At 38.4% G+C, this 21,476-nt stretch overlaps 1 protein-coding gene across 1 annotated transcript in view; it reads left to right on the forward strand.

Moving 5' to 3' along the window:
• The window catches only part of LOC109548747 (uncharacterized), a 680,792-nt gene that overhangs the window by 243,250 nt on the left and 416,066 nt on the right, over positions 1–21,476 (forward strand). The window lies entirely within an intron of this gene.

A 21,476-nucleotide genomic window follows, 5' to 3' on the forward strand; every position in this document is an offset into this window, starting at 1 on the left:
ATGGACGTGTAGTCTGTTATGCTTTCTCTGTAGGCTCTTTCTGTGTGTACTTAGCATGCACATGACCATCCCTAATGCCATGTTATCTTTCAGTTGACTGCCTAGTGCCATATAATAATAATAATTGTTATTTATGTGAGAGAGAGAGAGGGAGAGAAAGAGAGACAGAGACAGACTGATAGGTTGCTGTCCAGACAGTGAATCATCTTCCCTTATTTATCAATTAGGTTAGGCTAGTAACAAATATGCTCAAAGATGTACAGCAAGCTTCATTTCTTGCTTACACTGCATGTCAATTATGGGTCATCAGAGAGGCTCTGTACATTGTAGCCACTTAGGGACCTCCACTGAGAGAGCTCTGGCCACCGTTGTGAACATTGCTGGTCAGTATGCTAGCTGGAAAAGAGAGCTTTGTATGGTCTTGCTTTGCAATTAAATACTTGGCCCGGGTGATGCACACCACTTCCTGCTCACAGCACGTAGGCCAAAACTAATATTAGGCTCCCTCTCCCCAGCCATGTGCTTAGAAGGGGCCTAAATGGGGAACATTTGGTGAATAGCGCTAACTGCTACCACACTTTAGGACAAGGGGTCTTATTCTTGTCTTATTACCTCTTGACATTAATGTAGCCATAAAAATATTTAACATTTTCTCTTCTCTACCAGTGTTCCGTATCTGTGAAACTGAGCTTGATAGAAACAGTGTTTACAAGGTTATATTTGACTACAGTCTAAGCTATTCAGAGGATAATGATAATAGACAATTATGTATCTATTATATGCCAGACTGCTCATATAAATCATCTGTAATTGTTACAAGAATCCTTTGATGTTGGTAATATTAGTGCAAGATTGACTAATGTTAAGGTTGGTATTATTGATTCTAAATCCCATGTTCTTTTTTGTTGCTCACATTGACACTAAAGGATAGTTTGGAAAGTAAAATGTCTCTGAATTTGCAACTGAGACTTCTCCCATTACTTTTTGTAAATCTCTTTGCCCTAGAGGTTTATCAGAAAATAATGCAAACAAGTATCAGGATTTAAAAAATCCTAGGAAGGGCTGCTAATAAATTGAGTGTTCCATGAAGCATAATTAAAGATCTGTTTTGTCTTGAATACTTCTGAACCATCTCTCTTGTTAACTTTTGTTTTCCTATTTGCAACCAGAAAAGAAACATACACAATTTAAAACACATTCTTGGACATCTCTGATTAACAGCAAAAGAATAGGAACACTTTTGTTGTCTTTCTGGTCCCCCTGAGTTGGACATTGGAAGGAGTGATGATGTCCCATCCCTTTGCTTGTGAGTAGCTGCTCTACTGCCTCTGAGTATCTTGACACGGGCCCTTCCTAGTCGGCTTTCACCTTCGGGAGCACATCAAAAGCTCTTTGCCACCAAGTTATATTTTGCAAAGGAGCTGTGGGGACTTCACTGATTTTCCATTTAGTTTGCTGTACAAACGATAAGTCAACAGCTGTCTTACCCTTTCCATGTATAAGGAAGGGCTAATGTCTGTCATATATTATATGAAAATTAGATTAGTTAAAACTATAAATATTCCAGATTGTATTTACTTGAGATGCAATTAAAGCACTCCATCCAGAGATGGAAACACTCTCATTTGTGTTACATTATTTTAATGCTTCCCATTGTTTCTATGTGATGACCTTTGGCGCTTTCCTTTTCTTTATGGGTTAAATGGTTTCCTATTAGACCCACATGTGGAATTCTAATTACTCTGTATTATTCAACAGGTCTCTTTACTCTTGCAAAGTGTAACCGTGAACTTTATGGCTGATTGTTTAATATTTAATCTAAATTTTAATCTCTATCACAGGTACACACACACATATATACATAGTATATAACATTTTGTATATACATATACAAAGATTTGAAATAATAGTAGCGAGCTTATAATAACAAAAAATTCTGACCCGTCCCTACCCCACTTTTCTCCAATTCCCATTCTTCAAAGCCATCCACTTTGAATTTTTAGCTAATTTTATGCTATTTACCTCTATATTTTAAAACAACATCCTTAGACTTGATTTAACAATTTTAGATTAAATATTGTAGAAGATGAGGATTTCACTCTTTTAACCTGCAACATACCCTTCTTCCCTGCCCACCTGCCTTCACCCCAGTCTCCCAATATAGTTATATCACACTTTTTTGATTAAAGCAACATTCAGTGTTACAACTAAGTAAATACTTCTTACAGCGGAGTCAAGTTGTTTACTCTAATTACATCATTTCTTGAAGTTAATAATTGCCTCTCTTTCTCTCTTAATGATATCTAGAGACTTTCACTAATTTATACTCCAACTTTCTGAGAATTATAAATGTCCTTTCAATTTAGTCAAACATATCTTTCCTTCCTGCTTCGTCCCTTCCCTCTCCCCTTCCTTTCTTTTTTCCTTCCTCCCTCCCTCCCTCCCTCCCTTCCTTCTTGTCCATCTTTCTGTTTTTTCTTTCTTCTTGGATACATCCATTATGGAGCCTTCTGTCTTCTTTCTTCACTCTTGACTAGTTGCTTTCTAGGCTCAAACTTTCCTTTATCAACATCCTAGAGTGGCCCTAGTCTTTCTTCCATGTTGGGTCTCCTGCTTTCTGGATCTCATGTCTTTTTCTTGATTTTTACTCTCATTTTGTTGGATCACATCCTCTAGTAGCTTTCTGAAAAAGGTGGTGGGAATTAAATTTGTTCTGGTACTTTGCGTATTTTTTATTTTTCTCTTTAAAATGATCCTTAATTTGACTGGGTTAAGAGTTCTTGGTAGGAAAATCTTTTTCCTGAGAACTGTGAAGGTATTTCTTCATTGCCCAGTTTTGCTCCTGAGAAGATGACATTTTGGTTCCCAAGCATTTTAATATAACTTGCTTTTTTTCTCTGGAAACTTTCATCCTATCACATTTTATTTTTGTGATCATGTTTTCATCTCCAACAGCTCTTTTTTGGTCTTAGAATCTTTCTTTTGTTATAACATCCCTTTCTTGTTTCATAGACTCAGTATCATTTTTATGTCTCTTTGAGGCATTCGTATCAGTTTAAACATTCATATATTTAAATGCTCATGTTTAAAATGTTTGTGTATTTATTATATTTAATAGACAATACATGTACATGGTAAACCATTCAAACAATAAAAAGATATTCAGTAAAAAGTGAACCTTCCTTTCTCCCTAGACACCTGCCATCCAATTTCTTAACCCCAAGGTCATCTCTTTTAGACTGGTAAGTATTCCAGTTTCCTGCTGGGAGGTGTGTAAACCTAGGCAGTCAGTGTTCTGGGACCCAGGTGGGCAAAGGGGTTACAGGTTTCCAGTGTTAGGTAAGTCAACTACCTCTGTTCATTATGACACCTCACTCCCACTCTTAGCTGTGTGATCTTAAAAGCTTCTTTGGTTCAATGGCTCCAGGGAGGGCTATTACTTCAGTCTTATTCTGAGATCGGGGAGGAGTAGGTCTGCTTCTTATAGAGACTTTCAATACAACTGCCTGTTTTCAGCCCCAACTTTCACCTTACATTTTAGAGGCACCTGGTTCCTCTAATTTCTCAGTATTTCTGAGGCTGTGCAGCCTTTTGCATAGTCAGTTTCAGATGTTTGATCTTAGCCTTACTTTTAGGTATTAAAAGGTCCAGTACAAACCAAAGGAAATTCTTTCACAGTCTCTCATCCAAATCAAAGCTTCTCCCCTTTCCCTGTCCAGTGGCTCCATGGCCAGCCATGGGCTAGGGGGATCTGGTGAGCTATTGTTCCATTCTTCTTGCTCCTAACTTTCTTCTTCTTGCTTCAGATTCCTTCAAGGTGGGGGAAGAAGGAGAAGGGAGTAGAGGATGAGAGATAAAACCCTTTTCACTTAACATGGGTTATTAGTACTTCTATTCTGGCTCTCAAATACCTTTTCTCATGGCAGGAGCCCAATGCTTGCTCTGCCTTATGGACCACTTTTTTGGGGTGTTTTGGAGCTCCCTGTGCAGTGTATCTTGACACTGCAGCACCCCCTTTTCTGTGCCTGCCTCCCTCACCTCCCTACCTGTCCTGTGGTCCAACCACAGAGCTTCTATCTGCTGTTATCACATGGCCCTAGAAAGTAAGCATGTTTTCCTACTTGCTTTATGCCCATTCATCTTTCTTAGTGTCAGTGTAATCCATGGGAACTTGGCACGATTCCACCAATTTACTCTCTTTTCATCCAGCTATCATGGATGTTCTGGCTAGCAGCCCATCCTCATTTCTCCAGATGAGGTTAGATATCAGTATCTATACCCCCAAACTCCTGAGGACTAAAGGCTCTTGCTTTGTGCCAGCAGTGGTATAGGGTCGACTCTGAGCTTCTGTCCCTCAGCAAGAATACTGCCAGAGAGTCTGCCCTTTTGGAGAACATCTTTTCAGTACTTCTGAGTAGTTCTCTTGGGGACCCTTATTTAGCTTGAGAAGAGGGGAGGAGACAGGAAATTAGACAGTGCTATTTATGCACTAATGCATTACAGTCTTCACTTGGAGAACTCTCCATGGTTCTTCTATGTAGATCACTGGGGATAAACATTGCTGGACCAGTTTAATAACTTGCTAACAAGTTCTGCTTGGATGTGTCTTTACCTTTTTCTTTATATTTTGTTTCAATGCAAGATCTATTCTTTGCCCTTACCTATCTTGCATTGTACTTCCATGAGGCTATTCCCTACAGATTTTATTACTTGGATCCTCCTGTAGCTGATTTCTAACCTTCAGTTGGATTTTGCCAGTAGGAGATCAATGGGAGGATGAGAAGAAAGAGAGGTCAGAGTGTTTACTTCCTCTTCCTCCTTTATGTCTCCTATGGCTATAGCTCCTACTACATGGTCCCACTTCCTCAGTGTTAGATCCCTCTGGGCTCCTGGAACACTCTTTCCTTCCAGTATTGAAGTCTTTGGGTGCCTCACCATTCTTTGTTCCATGTGTCACCATCCCTTAACCCTGCCCAAAACTCACGTAAATTCTTGCTTCATCGGAGTCTCTGAATTTGAATGATTTGGAGTGGATTTGTTTCCCACCAGGATCCCAAAGGATACAATAAGGGGTGTTAGTATTATGGAAAATAGAACCATAGACTCAGAATTTGAAATAAGACTTTGTCACTAATTGAGAATGGACTGCATTGCGGGGAGGAAGAATGGGAATACTCAACAGCCAGATGCTGAGAGCCACCACGCCCGTCTCTTAACACATCAAAACAAAAGGTTTCCTTATAAGTACATGCAGCCTAAGTGCTGTTCCAAGCACAAATTAAGACTTTCTTGACTTTCAAAGGGAAATGGTTTCAGTGTTTGTCCGGTAAACTGTTTAGTAGCTATCATTTTGTTGAGATGATTTTTTTTCACTATTGACCTTTGATATTGTTGAAGGACTGATATCTTCATAGTTATCACTCATGTTTCTCAGCTTTGAGGGACAGGGAAAGACCCAATTCATCTCCTATTTCATCAGCAAAACTCTTGTTCCATGCAGGTTCGTGAAATTAATCTGCTGGGTTAAATTCTGTCAGCTTTAGAGAATCTCCCCACTACTTTGGATATTTGCATGAGGGAAAAGAAAAGAAAAGAAAAAGGAAATCCAGTATATTGTTCTTGATGAGGGGAAGGTGGGGGGAGAAGAAACAGGACCAGCCACCTGGTTGTGCAGCAACAAGTCTATGAGGTTCCTGGTGAATCTTGAGAAAAATGCAGCATGTGAGGGAGCTGATCTCGCCTATTGCCCCCAAAGGACAGAACAGAAATGGCTTCAACAGGTGTTCAGTCAGAAGCTTTTGCCAAAAGGAAAAATAATTAGACGTTTCGGGGTAAAATTTTAGAAGCTATATACAAATCATCTTGTCTATTTCATGGATGTTATGAGCATGTGCTCTTGGAGAAACTGGTTTATTTTCAAAAGACTGAATTAATCATAAAGTTGTAATATGACCTGCATGCTTAGTTTATCTCAAATACAAAAGTTCATGTCAGTTGCAAAAAACCTTAATGTACGTATTAATGTTCAATAAGGACCTCTCAAATTCAACACTAAGTAAATGTGTATAAATGACAAATAAATGTCATTCATTAATGAATTCGGTGGGGGGAGGTGACATTTATGTCATTTAGATTATCAACCTATTGAGAGGAAAGTCTGTGTTTTGTCTTTCTTTGATCTGCCTGTGAACCTAACACACAAGGAAGTATTCACAAATGTTTATTAGATGAATTTTTATGCGGTTCTGATGGCTATTTTCCATCATTCTTCCCATTAAGGTAATTTCTATTCAAGGAACTACTAAGATAGCTGGACTCAGGAAAGGACTAAATTTGTAAAAATTTTCTTGAGGACATGTTATTTAAATTGCTTTCTTCGCTGAGTGCTTCAAAGATCTTCATAAATATGTCAAGATACTTTATTTATTTATTGTCAAATTCTTTGATTTAGGAGACTCTTGGCAACTAGTCAGTGAATTTCATAGTTCAGTAGTTATGGGATGCTTCTGGATTAGTGGACATTTTATGATTCAGCCTAGCACATAGGGTTTGTAAAACTTCTTAACATTTATTTGCTAGGTGTCTTTTATTTATTCAAAACATACATTTATTAGTAACTTAGTATGTGCCATGAACACTTTGACTACATGTTTGGGTTAGAAATGAAGGCCAAGAAGATAGATTTATGTTCTCATGAAGCTTACAGTTGTGTGTGTGTAATAAGAGGGGGGATACAGATCAATAAAATACACATGGAATTACAGTGTAATGTGATGACAAGAGCATAGAGGAAGAGCAGGTTGCTAGGTACCAAGCCCATCCTCTAGGGTCAGAGAAGGCTAACTTCTCAGAGGAAGCCATGTTTTAGCTGACAGGGGAAGAGAGGGAGTTAGCCAGGCAAAGAGGGCATGGAGGAGGTAGGGAAATGATACACGTAAGGTCAGGGACTTCAGGATGCCTGAAATATGTGCACAACTAAGTAAGAAGTGATTTTTTGGTCAATGAGATTCCCACTCTCAGGGGCAACAATATTGGCAGTAATATTGACAATGATACAATTATGGTGACTTTCAGAGCTAATGGCAGCATTTGCTGAATATTTTTTATGTGCCAGATGCTATGCTGAGTATGTAATATGTGTCATTTTATTTAATCCTCACAATAGCTGTCTGAGGCAGGTACTGATATTTTATCTCTTAGGGAGATTCAGGGTCAGAGAGCTTAGGAAACAGGCCCAACATGCTGAAAAACTGTGGAGCCTGGACCCAGGCAGGTCCCTCTCATTCTAGAGCCCATTTCTCTTAATTACTATGGCTAAGGTCTGTCCGGATCTGAAAACTAATAAAGCAGCTTCAAGCACCAAATTCACTCCCAGTTAACAGCTTATGGTTGAAAACTTGTCATTTTAAAAATCAGAAAATATAGATTCTTTTCAAATGTGTTTTCTCTCAGTCGGACAATTCTATCACATTATAATGAATAAATAATGAGTTGATTTCAAATACTAAATGTAAACACGTTAAATAATACAAAACATGCATGAACACAATACACGGTTTTCGAGTCTAAGGAAAAATTAATAAGACTAAATACATTGAGTTTGAATGATTATTGCTATATCTTATGGCTAAAGAAAAACTAATATGTTGTCGCAGGTTTTTTAGAGAAGTCTCTCTGAACTGCAGTTATTTGAAACGAGCCCGATACTAAAAGGCCGTGCGTGGTGTTATTTTCAACATTACAGGCACCCCTTGGCTTCTGTGTGTTTGACATCTCAAATCCTGTATTAGTTCCTCACTGTGATCCAGCTTGGTCCGTTTACCAAATCTAAATCTCTGGAAAATTTGTTCCTGCAGAAAGTCTAGAAAAGATGATTTATTTTGATGCTGCACATTTGTCATTCACCTCCACCTTCCCTTCCTAGGGTCTCGCCAGGGTTTCCATCATCAGGTCTGACACCGCTGGGAATATCCTTTCTCGTTCGGTTGCCTGTTCACTTTCTTTCTGTCCTTTCTATTAACTCCTTTATCTCTATTCATAATTCTGGTTTATCATTTGTCCTTTTATACACATATCTCTGGCTTCGATCTTTCCAGTTCCATCTCCTTTCACCTCATTTTCCTCTTGTCTCCCCTTCATTTCAACCTTTCACTTTGAGGTTCACTTTTGGAAAATAATGATATATACAGATTTGCAGCCTGGTGCTATCTAATTCCTTGCCTCTTTCCCTTCTTTGCATAGTCCGACTAAATTGGACTGATTCACAACTCTGTCCTCTTTTTTCTCCCCTCCTGAGCTATATTATCTCTTGTGTGGTATTACTGCTTTGGAGGAGGCTGAAAGATTGCCAAGTGACTCCGAAGACCTAATCGGTGGTCTTTTGTTTCTTAGCACCTGAGAGACAGTATTTAAATTTCATGGGGTGTGAGGTCTTATTTTGGAGACTGTGCATCTCCTTTGGCCTAGAAAACCTCTCTGGGAAAGCGGACATTGAGATGTTTAAACTACGCAATGCTGAATGTTCCCTCCTTAACTTTCTTATCTTTGTACATCTCAAACAAATCTGTCAGTTTAGACATGTGGTTACTGAAAATGATGTATGGCATTCCTATGTGAAAAAATTAAAATTTTTCTTCATAAAATAATCTGTGATCATTAAAAAGAGTAAAAGAAAAACTGGAAGAAATTTCTATAGTCTCTAGTGCAACCATTGTTAATATATTTTTAGTGTTTTATTTTTTTATTTGCTTCAGAGTTTTAAAAATTCTGTTTTGTAACTCAACTATACTTCAATAAAATTTTTAAAAATTATGTTTTAAAAAAATTTTTGGTTTGTGACTACTGTATAATTGTAAATATTGTGTATACAATTTTGTATCTTTTACCTCCACTTAGGATAATGACTGTTTTTCTTTCATGTTTACCAAAGTCTCTAGAATCATAATTTTAAAAAGCCCTGCATAACTGCATAATATTTCATGACGTTCTGGCCTAGAGTATAATTTATTCAATCATTTACCTATTTTTCCACACTCCCTACTTTTTAATGTGTGAGATTTCACTGCTCTATGTGCTCAATTTGACCAGCTTTCTTTCATCCTTCATTGACCCTCAGTCACTGCATCGGAGTCCTATGGGAGTGATGACTCAGAAAGTACAAGGAATGAATCAATTAAAAAAAAACAACTCAGCTGTTACGAGCTTCCTCCCAGTGATATCTGTTATGACGTGGTAGCAAAAACAAACTGTGAGAAAGCCGAGGATTAACTATGATGAGAAATAGTGGAGTAAAACACTTAACATTTCTGGAAAGGAAAAATACAGACCAATAGCCACAAATCTGAGAGAAAAGTTACTGACATTCCACTCCATATGAATAAGGGATGTTACATTGGTACCAAGAGCGTGTTCTTTGAAAGGATAGAGTAGTGTAAAATCGCTAGAGGGAGTCCGATTCTACATGTGTGTGAGTTACGACTGCAAGTAACAGAAAACAAAATTAAACTAGCTTAAACAAGCAAATAAATATTATTAGCTTCCCTGCTCAAAAATTCAGAGGAGACTAGCTTCAGGCTGGCTTAATCCAGTGGCTCTGGCTGGTTCTCCAAAGTTTGCTCAGCTGTACTTTCCTCTGTGTATTGGCTTCATCTTCAGGCTGGCTTCCTTCATGGAGGCAAAATGACTGTAGTTACTTTAAGCTTCACAGCTCTGTTTCATGACTTTCAGAGGGAGTGAGAACTATTTTTCTGGTGATTTTTTATTGAGTGAGAAAACTTAGTTCCCAGGAGTTCTATGTAAATCTTTCTTTGTATTTCCTTGGTCTAAATTAGATCATATGTCCATTCCTGAAATAATCCTTGTGGCAAGGGCAGTGCCCAGTGCTTACTGGCTTATGTCTGTATTCCTGACCCATTCACTGTGGCAGACTTGTTGGGATTACCTTTCTACCCGTTGGGTTCACTCGTGGAGCTCAAGATGTGGTACTTGTGCCTTTATGCATTTGGCCTTATGGGGTAGAGACGGATGCATGAAGGAAAACTGGACCATTATTAGGAAAGGGAAAAATGGGAATGGATGTAATGCAAATTTAACCCATGATAATTGCCTGTCTGGAACTTGTGTTTAGTTTAGGGCTTGATCACTTGCAAAATGCTAAAAACTTAGAAAATGTCCACATGAAGAGAAAAGATAATAAATCCTGTGTGAGATATAATTATAAAAAACTGATGTTATTAAATTTTGGAGAAGAGGTGGTTAAGGGAATATTTTATGGTATGTGGTTCTGGAGACATGTTTTCTGGGTTTTCAGTTCTCACCTCCCTAACTAGCTTTGGGATCTTGGGCAAATTACTTAATCTCCATGTGCTTTAGCTTCCTCATCTGTAAAGTGGGCTCCTGAAATATCGACTGCATAGGGTTGTTGTGAGGGCTAAAGGAGCTAATATATGCAAAGCTTTTATATCAGAGCCTTGCTCACAATAGCACTTGATAAATGCTTATTCTGAATCAAATTCATAATATACTCTGATCAAAATTCCCTCACTGTCCATTTTGTTTATCAGTTATTCATAAGATATATTTCCATAGAAAATTATTTGAAAGTATTAGTTTTTTCCATGATGTGATATAGAATTATTTTTTTGAAATATCTAGGAAATGCACATAGAAAAGTGACATATTTTACTTTGCTCAGTGTGTGTGTGTGTGTAAGAGTGTGTGTGTGAGAGAGAGAGAGAGAAACATGGTATATGCTGATGAGGTTTGTCAACACTCAAACTTTATTCATTTTTAAGTCCTTTTTACATTACAAAAATAATATATATATACTGACTGTTGTCATCCACTCTGCAGAGGTGAACCCAACCCAAAATTTGATTCTGATGTTGAGACCCATGATGCCACACATGCACCAAGAGGGTATGAAAAAATTTATTATTAACAAAATGAGCATTCTGCGTGGGCTTCCCTGGTGGCGCAGTGGTTGAGAGTCCGCCTGCCGATGCAGGGGACACGAGTTCGTGCCCTGGTCCAGGAAGATCCCACATGCCACAGAGTGGCTGGGCCCGTGAGCCATGGCCGCTCAGCCTGCACGTCCGGAGCCTGTGCTCCGCAACGGGAGAGGCCACAAGAGTGAGAGGCCCGCGTACCACAAAAAAAAAAAAAAAAAAAAAGCATTCTGCAAAGAGCAGGTCCAGAGATAGCTTGAAAGAGTAGGAAAAGGAGGCTGGCTCAGTCTTTACTGTAGTTTGGGAATGGGTCTAGGGTTTGGGTTCCTGTATAAAGACCAGGGACTGTGTGGTTTGAAATTCCCACCTGTACCAAAGGAGGGAGAACCTAAGATTTCTCACCAGCTTGCCTAAATGAGGGACAGAAAGGGATGGGTGGTGATGGGCCTTGAAAGCTATCAGCAGTCAAAAATCATGAATGGAATTAGACCCTTTATTACAACCATAGTAAATATGAAATATGAAAGATATAGAAATCATAATGCAGAAATGAAAGTCTTTGGTGATCGTCTAATCCAGATACATTTACATGCATATTTTCTGCCTGCATCATTCTCTATTTAGATTATTCCTGGCAATTTTAACATCCTAGAACATGATCTTTTTTAGCCACTCTTTAGCCATTATGAATCATCTTAAGCCTCACATTGTGCTTACTGAACCAAGGAAAAAGGCTAGTTGGGCTGTAAATCTTCTGGAAGAATCAAATTGTCTTATGGGCTTTCCTCTTTTAAATTTCAAGTCATTTAAGATTGTCCATAGTAATGCTTAACGGATAATATAAGTTTCAATGTATTAACCAAATGACCATATAACTTCTGTTCATGTCATGTTGGTCTGGAGCTAGAGAATCAACATCAGTCAGCCAGACAAAACCCATACTTAAATGATCTAAAGTGTTTGTCTTTTTTTAAACTTTACTGATTGCCCATTTTTAGACTTATTAATTGTGTTTCATGTTTCCATCTTTGTTTGGTACCTTTTTTGTTGTTTTTTTTTTGACTGGGCTGACTCTGGGTCAAATTGACTCTAGAGGACTCTAAATATAGTCTAGTTTTAACAAAGAATTTTTTTTCCTTTTCATATAACTGTATTATATAGTTTAAAAGTGTAAAAATATAAACTCTATGGACGTACATTCTAGCCACATCTCTAGCATGCTTGCAATAATCAGATGAAGCTTATAATTATGCCATTTAAGGAAAATTCTGCCATAAAATTATATTCACTCATTTATTAATCATTCATGATAGAGTGTTGGTTGCCTAGAACACAATGGCAGCTAATATATAGTCCCTGATTTAAGGAACTTTCACTCTAGTAGGAGTAGCAGACAATTAAACAGTCAAATGCAATGGAGTATGATAAACGTTAGGATAGAACAAACCAGAACCATACTATTAAGTTTGCTGTAGGACTCATCAGTTGATAGCACTCACTTTTCTTTTAGGGGTGTGACCTTGGGCTTTTCTTAACCTCCGTGAGTCTTAGTTTTCTCATCTGTTATATATGTCTGATTATACCTGATTCATAATTTTTTTTGGTAATGATTAAATGAAAAAAATATGCAGAGTACCTAGCACAATGCTTGTATATCGTAAGTGCTTGGTGAACAGTAGATATCATTAGTAGTGCTCAAAGTCATGATTGTTGTACCACTATTCATCTTAAAAAGGCTTTAGGAATATGATCTTAAAATTGGTAAGGGTGAAACAAAATTTAATTATGATTTGATTATGTCACTTACTCCCTTACTCCAAGCTTTTGAGTGGTTTGTTAATAATAGAGGCCATATTATTTTTCTTGCATTTGGAGGCTCTCAACAATTTATCTCTTAACCTTGCTTTTTCTTTTTTTTTTTTTTCTTTTTTATTTATTTTTATTTTTTTATTTTTTTTATTTTTTTTTAACATCTTTATTGGGGTATAATTACTTTACAATGGTGTGTTAGTTTCTGCTTTACAACAAAGTGAATCAGTTATACATATACATACGTTCCCATATCTCTTCCCTCTTGCGTCTCCCTCCCTCCCACCTCCCCTATCCCACCCCTCCAGGCTGCCACAGAGCACCGAGCCAATATCCCTGTGCCATGCGGCTGCTTCCCCCTAGCTATCTACCTTACTACGTTTGTTAGTGTGTATATGTCCATGACTCTCTCTCGCCCCGTCACAGCTCACCCTTCCCCCTCCCCATAACCTCAAGTCCGTTCTCTAGGAGGTCTGCGTCTTTATTCCTGCCTTACCCCTAGGTTCTTCATGACATTTTTTTTTCTTAAATTCCATATATATGTGTTAGCATACTGTATTTGTCTTTTTCTTTCTGACTTACTTCACTGTGTATGACAGACTCTAGGTCTATCCACCTCATTACAAATAGCTCAATTTCGTTTCTTTTTATGGCTGAGTAATATTCCATTGTATATATGTGCCACATCTTCTTTATCCATTCATCCGATGATGGGCACTTAGGTTGTTTCCATCTCCGGGCTATTGTAAATAGAGCTGCGATGAACATTTTGGTACATGACTCTTTTTGAATTTCGGTTTTCTCAGGGTATATGCCCAGTAGTGGGATTGCTGGGTCATATGGTAGTTCTATTTGTAGTTTTTTAAGGAACCTCCATACTGTTCTCCATAGTGGCTGAACCAATTCACATTCCCACCAGCAGTGCAAGAGGGTTCCCTTTTCTCCACACCCTCTCCAGCATTTATTGTTTCTAGATTTATTGATGATGGCCATTCTGACTGGTGTGAGATGATATCTCATTGTAGTTTTGATTTGCATTTCTCTAATGATTAATGATGTTGAGCATTCTTTCATGTGTTTGTTGGCACTCTGTATATCTTCTTTGGAGAAATGTCTATTTAGGTCTTCTGCCCATTTTTGGATTGGGTTGTTTGTTTTTTTGTTGTTGAGCTGCATGAGCTGCTTGTAAATTTTGGAGATTAATCCTTTGTCAGTTGCTTCATTTGCAAATATTTTCTCCCATTCTGAGGGTTGTCTTTTGGTCTTGTTTATGGTTTCCTTTGCTGTGCAAAAGCTTTGAAGTTTCATTAGGTCCCATTTGTTTATTTTTGTTTTTATTTCCATTACTCTAGGGGGTGGGTCAGAAAGAATCTTGCTGTGATTTATGTCATAGAGTGTTCTGCCTATGTTTTCCTCTAATAGTTTGATAGTTTCTGGCCTTATATTTAGGTCTTTAATCCATTTTGAGCTTATTTTTGTGTATGGTGTTAGGGAGTGTTCTAATTTCATTCTTTTACATGTACCTGTCCAGTTTTCCCAGCACCATTTATTGAAGAGGCTGTCCTTTTTCCACTGTACATTCCTGCCACCTTTATCAAAGATAAGGTGTCCATATGTGCATGGGTTTATCTCTGGGCTTTCTATCCTGTTCCATTGATCTATCTTTCTGTTTTTGTGCCAGTACCATACTGTCTTGATAACTGTAGCTTTGTAGTATAGTCTGAAGTCAGGGAGCCTGATTCCTCCAGTTCCTTTTTTTGTTCTCAAGATTGCTTTGGCTATTCGGGGTCTTTTGTGTTTCCATACAAATTGCGAAATTTTTTGTTCTAGTTCTGTGAAAAATGCCAATGGTAGTTTGATAGGGATTGCATTGAATCTATAGATTGCTTTGGGTAGTAGAGTCATTTTCACAATGTTGATTCTTCCAATCCAAGAACATGGTATATGTCTCCATCTATTTGTATCATCTTTAATTTCTTTCATCAGTGTCTTATAGTTTTCTGCATACAGGTCTTTTGTCTCCTTAGGTAGGTTTATTCCTAGATATTTTATTCTTTTTGTTGCAATGGTAAATGGGAGTGTTTTCTTGATTTCACTTTCAGATTTTTCATCATTAGTATATAGGAATGCCAGAGATTTCTGTGCATTAATTTTGTATCCTGCTACTTTACCAAATTCATTGATTAGCTCTAGTAGTTTTCTGGTAGCATCTTTAGGATTCTCTATGTATAGGATCATGTCATCTGCAAACAGTGACAGCTTTACTTCTTCTTTTCCGATTTGGATTCCTTTTATTTCCTTCTCTTCTCTGATTGCTGTGGCTAAAACTTCCAAAACTATGTTGAATAAGAGTGGTGAGAGTGGGCACCCTTGTCTTGTTCCTGATCTTAGTGGAAATGCTTTCAGTTTTTCACCATTGAGGATGATTAACCTTGCTTTTTCAATAGGCCTTTTACGCACCTCTTCAGCTATTACTTAGAGCATAATCTATACTTCCCTGCTTCTCTTCCTCCACTCTTAGTCTATAATAATAGAAGCTAATATTTATTAGTACTATGTAACAGGAACTGGATAAAGCACTTTACATGAGTCATCTTATTTAATACTCATAGCATCCCTATGATGTACTCTTATATTATCCCCATTCACCAATGAGAAACTGGACCAAGTCATAGAGCTAGTAAGAGAGAGCACCAGAACTCTGACCATCACTTTGTATTGCCAGTTCTTAACCATTGCACTCTTCTGCCTTCACCCAATCTGCCTGATGAGATCCATTCATCCTTCATGGCATCCGTGCCACTTCAACTTCTGTAGAGTTCTCCAGCTGTCTTAACAAATTAACCTTTTCATGCCACATGTATCTAGAACTTAAGTTTAAACCTCTATTACAGTGTTCACCTCATTCTACTTTCTATTTCTGTTCTTCATGTAAATACCCCCTGAATGGAGTTACAGACAACCTGAGTGGGTGCTAGGTCTTAATTGGTTTTGTGTTCCTTGGAGGACTACGTGACATGCTTTGCACTTCAAAGACAATCAGTGGATGTTTTTGGAGTTATAATTCAGTTACCCTAAACTGTTTATCTGAGCTCTGAAAATATTTTACTATCCATATTAAAGTACGTTTAATGAGTGTGAACTCAGAGAGCAAAAGAAAACGTTAGAATTTAAAGAGGATTATGGTAACTTTTGTTTTTAAACACTTCCACTCAATAAATAATGTGTTCACAAGGTGGTGAATGATGCAAGGGCCATACAGGTTTTAACAGTACTGTTCTAGTTTCAGTAGTCCATACTTAGACAATTATTTTCTTCATGCTAAACTAGACTACAGTGTTAGATGGTAAGTTCTGAGAGGCACAGGCATACTTGTCTTAATTACTAAGAATCCCCAGTTCCTAGAACTGTGCTTGGATGCAGTAAGCTCTCAATTCGTATTTATGGGGTTGACATTAGTGAAATGTTGAGCCAACTTAAAGCTTTTGAGAAGCAAATGGGCTATCAGTAAGTCAGATGATAAGTCAAACAAGGATATAATTCCAAAGACTCCATTGCTTAAAATGTGCCATTTAACTGGCAACTTTTCTTTCTTTTTATATTGTTCATTCCAAGCTAGCATGTTAGATTATTATAATTCAAAACGTATATATTCAGTTTTGTTTCTGTGCTACTGTCAAATGTACAGCAAACCAAAATGGAATATATTCATTTATCTGCAAGATATGCAGATCTGCAATAACTCTAATTCTATGACTGTACCTTTCTCTTTGCCTGCCTCCTATCTATAATCTGGAGCTGGCCTCTCAGTGTAAATCCTTATCTGAAGCCTACACTTCACCACCACCTTCCTTTGGAGTGAGCGTGGCAGCACCATTTCTAGTTGTGGAACTGACAGAATCCTGAGTGATAACCAGATACATCAGTTACTTCCCATCATTTATAAAAATAGGCTTTGCGGAAGAACTTTGCCAGGGGCTCAAAATTACAGTGTGAGGGCACAAGAGTACTGGGTCATTTTAATGTATTTCCTAATGGAAAACACCTTGTTGGATTTATAAGTAGCATGATTTTCTCTTTGACAATACAATAAGGCTATGATTCCAGATAACAATTGTCCTGATGGAGTAACCACTGTTATCTGCTGGCTGGGGAAGGCTTCACCACCTGTCTCAAGTGAAGGTGGGAGGAGAAAGGATGGGAGGATAGTGAGTAAAAAAAGAGCCGGAAAGATGAATTTCTGGTCTAAGAATCCCTGCTTTCTTTTTCCTTGTTATCTTGAGGGTTTTGTGAACGTTCATAAATAAGCACAATTACTAAAACATTTCACAAAGAAGAGTAATGCAATGAGTTCATTGGAAACCCCAGGAAATATGAAATGGTAAAAGGATTTCTCTCCTCGCCCTTTTAATTTGGTATGTGCTTCCCTGGCTGGTGGCCACATACTGCCAAGCACAGCCTCTTTGAAACTGTCTTGTGGGAGCTTTTGGGTCTTCAGTTTTCTGCTGGACATAGTCACAGGAGCCAGAAGAAGTGAAAATAGAACTCTTTCTAAGTCACCGGAAGCCCCCTAGCAGTCCCTGGTAATAAATGGGACAGAGCAACACTAGAAAATGGATTTCTTTCAAGGCAAACACTCTAGGAGTCATTAAAAGTTTCCATTTTCAAGCACTGTCATAAAGTGACTTTTGTTTCCTGCAGAACATATATGAACCACCTATATTGTCATCAGGTATATTAAGGTTATGTTAGATATTCACATTTTGCAGTACTTAGAAAAGTCATTTCTTTTACTCAGTGCTCTGCAAACACAAGGCTACTTGTCACACCAGAGAATTTGTGATGGAAAACTGCCCTCTAAGATTTTAAGACTTAATCGTTTAATTAAGACCAACATAGTCTATTCAAACCGGAGTTAATGGATTCAGACGTTATAGATTTCCTAATGCTTTTTAATCTTGTTTGTTTAGCTCATTTCTGATTTCCTTTTCTTTTTCTTTGTACTTTTTCAGAGTGCCCATACCCATAGGCAGCTTATTGGGAGAAGATGGTCCTATGACCATCTTCTTATGACATTAACTTATGTGCTATCATTCTTTGAACATGAACCTTAAAGATTTTAGTTTCCTTTCTATTTTATTTATTTTTTGATTTTTGGTGTTGTGTTCCCTTTAACAGAGACATGTCCCACTGACCTTAGCTTACATATTCCTCCACCCCCACTCCATCCCTCGACACCTCCTTCACCCCATGGAGTCTGCTGCCTCTATCATCTTTCTGTGGTGCTGAATGTATATAGCTTTGAAACACTTTGGAATGAAAGGTGCTATGAAATTGTAAAGTGTTTTTATCATGGAGTTCTGCCAATATGTCTCGATCCTGACGGGCAACACCTCTGCTATTTCAGTGTTGTGACGGGGACACACAGCTGCTCCCGAGAAGGCACCGTACTCAGACAAGCATGTGAGATTGCATTTGTCCTTGGGGGTGAGCCCTAAGCTTTAGAGCGTCTACCATGTTAGATAATTGTGGGCAATGCCTGGAAAGAAGGTTAGTGCCTTGCTACTTAAAGTGTGGTCTGTAGCATCTTGTAGGAACTTATTAGATATGCAGGACCTGTGGCCTTGCCTCAGACCTCCTGAATCAGAATCTGCATTTTAACATGATCTTTAGATTATTTGTATCTGTCCTGCATTCCTGATTCTGGTAACCATGCCTCCCCACCCCTTCTTAAAAGAACGTCTTTCTCTTTCTACTCAGGTGATTCTGGTGGGGTTGCAAGACATAGGGCCCTGACTTTTTGGCCATAGAGGTGCTCACGTAATTCAAGTCTGGACATTTAAGCTACAACAGTTGGTCCCAGGGTGGCCACATGGGCTACATGGCCCAAACTGGGCCAGTCAGGTCCTACCCTGTGTTTCTTTACCCTGAAATTGGAGGGAGAAGGCTTTTCTCTCTGGAGTCATGAACCTGGAAGGAGGTAAACTTGGAACTGTCAATGGCTACTTTTCCAGTCGACTGGAGAGTACCTGTGTACCATATATGAGAAAGAGACTAACATCCAAAGAAAAGCAGAGGCAAGAGATGGAGCTCTGGTGCCTGATCCCTACAGTGGTTTGGTTATATGAGCTCATAAAACGTCCTTTCTGCTTTGCCTAGTTTGAGTTAGGTTTCTATCCCTCACAAAGGAAGCAAAGATTCTTCATTACATCCATAGACATAAGAAAAGGGGGATTAATGTGAGAGGATTAAGCTTGCAAGTTCAAGTACTAGCTTACCACACAAGAAAACTCAAAGCAAATTCTGTGATCTAACATTTTACAGGCTTAAATCCTCTAGCATTCTTTCTTTATATATAAGAAAAAAATCTTATAAGATTTTTGAAAGTTTTAAGTGAAAGAATGAATATGAAACACCTAATATGGTGACTGACATATGGCAGATGTTCAATACATGTTATCTACTATCATTTGTTGTTGTTGTTATTATTATTTTTAATATTATTAGTAGTAGTACTGATGCCAAAAACTCAGCCTCTGTGTACTGGTGCCAAATAAAATCTTGGAGACAGAGTTTTGGGTGAAGTAGAAAAGAATAGCTTTATTGCTTTGCCATGCAAAGGGGGAAGCAGGTTCATGCCTCTCGAAAACTGTATGTCCCAACCTGGGAGGATTTGGTGAGGAGTTTTATAGCAGTGGTTCAAGGGCAGAGTTGCTGATAAGGATTAGGGTGTGTGCAGGGCCTGCACTCCTTTAATCTGGCCTCAGGTGGTCTCTTGATGAGCTTCTCTGATTATCAAACTGTGATCTCTGAAATGAAGAATGCTAACATCTTCCATTTGCTGGGGGTTTTAGTTCTGTAAAGAGCTCAGAAGATAACTGTTGTGTGTATCCCTTGAGGCAGAACCAAGACCCTGCCCCAAGGCTGCACTATTGTTTCTTGACTGCTCCTCCCTTGTCTCTGCATCCCCTCCCTTCCCTGATTAGCAGCTGTTCAGAATCTGCCCTTTGGAACTCAGGGAAGGTCAAAGAGGCTGAAGTCTATTCCCTACAAACAAGAAATGGGGGTCACAATAAGGCTTCCATGGCTAGGAGCCCCACAGGGTCCTGCTCAGTTTCACTACTGCCTCATATAGCTCCTTTAATGGGGCAGACTCTGTCTAGGACAGGAATCTGAATGTGACTTTACCCTTCTGAGTCTAATGCAAATTCAACTAGGTCTTTTTTTTTTTTTTTTTCCTTGTGGACCTAATTTTCTCTGAGATGAGAAGAATAACCAAAGATACTCAGGCTGGGTCAGAGCTCTAGGTGCATGAAGGGTTAGAGAAAGCAGAAAGGGCTAGAGGCCCCCATGCAATGAGGCCCCCCATGCAATATTATTGTGTGTTTATGATTATGTGATTGATAACCTCTGTATGGGCAATGGAAATTCTTTCTTTTAAATTTTATACACATTTCTTGATTGACTAGTTTATCTGAGGCCCAGCACTATAGGAGATAGACACTTGAATGACTTCATTCTTGCCTCCAGATGTTTAAAACTTTGAAATATTTTGCCATTTAACCAAGTCAGATCAGAGAAAGCTTACTCTAGTAAGATGTTGGAGGAGGTCATTGAGAGGATGTAACCACCTGTTAACCCTGGATTTGGACCCAGGCAACTGACGGCTCCTCACCCATTCCCCTGTCCTTGGAATGTGCGTTCCACTTGAGTTTCCTGCACTAGAAGTTGTCTCCGGGACACAGCATTTAGACAGTGTTGTTGAGATCATCCGGATGGTATACATGACTAAACTCAGTTAAGGCCTCTATATAAACTTTTAAGATTCTGGTGGACAGGTGTGGAGATGTACTTGTCTTACCAATGCACAAGATAAGCCTTGTAAGTGAGTTCCCTTGCTTATTAAACCTGCCACCTCCCAATCTTAAGTGGTCTACCTTTTTCTTGGTCTTTCCTTGCCCTTCATGTGCAAGGGCTAATCTTAGATTTCACCTGGAAACTCCCAAGTTTGCAAACCAACAACCTACTCCTATGACGCTGGAGTAGCTATATAATAGATATTTATAAAGACTCTTAGATAATACTCTTTGGACTTACTATTTCCTCTCCCATCATTAGCATTCTGGGGACCTATGACATATATAGCTTTATTTGTACTATGTTTCTTTTCAACTCTGAGTACAACTTGGGAATTGTAAAATTGTTGAGAGAGCCACTTTCTCTACAGGTATTTGGTATAGTAGATAAAATGCAAGTGGTATGTGAGTAGTACACATGTTAACTCATTATTAACCAAAATGGATGGAGACAGAACGTGATATAGTAGAGTGTTTCTGGAACTTTTTTTTCTCATTATTGTACTCCTAAGTAGAAAAATGAAATTAAATTTAAATTTTATCCAGTGAGAGAAATTAAAGAATAAGACTGTGTCAGCAGAGTTGAACTTTGGAGGACCACAGATCATTGTAATATCTAAGAATTTTTTGACCTTCAAGAACTAATTTTCACTTCCTTGGAGGTGATACAGCTTCCTGTGAAACTGTTTGGCATAGTGGAAAGAACAGGTCTTTTATTGTCAAACAGACTTGGGTTCAAGTACCAGCTCCACCATTTATTAATTGGCGGCTTTGGGTAAACGATCTAGACTTTCTGATCTTCACTTTCCCTATCTATGAAGTAAGAATAATAATACCTACCTTGCAGGAATGCTGTGAGGCTTAA

The sequence above is a fragment of the Tursiops truncatus genome, chromosome 5 (assembly GCF_011762595.2).
Source record: "Tursiops truncatus isolate mTurTru1 chromosome 5, mTurTru1.mat.Y, whole genome shotgun sequence".
Classification (NCBI taxonomy): domain Eukaryota; kingdom Metazoa; phylum Chordata; class Mammalia; order Artiodactyla; family Delphinidae; genus Tursiops; species Tursiops truncatus.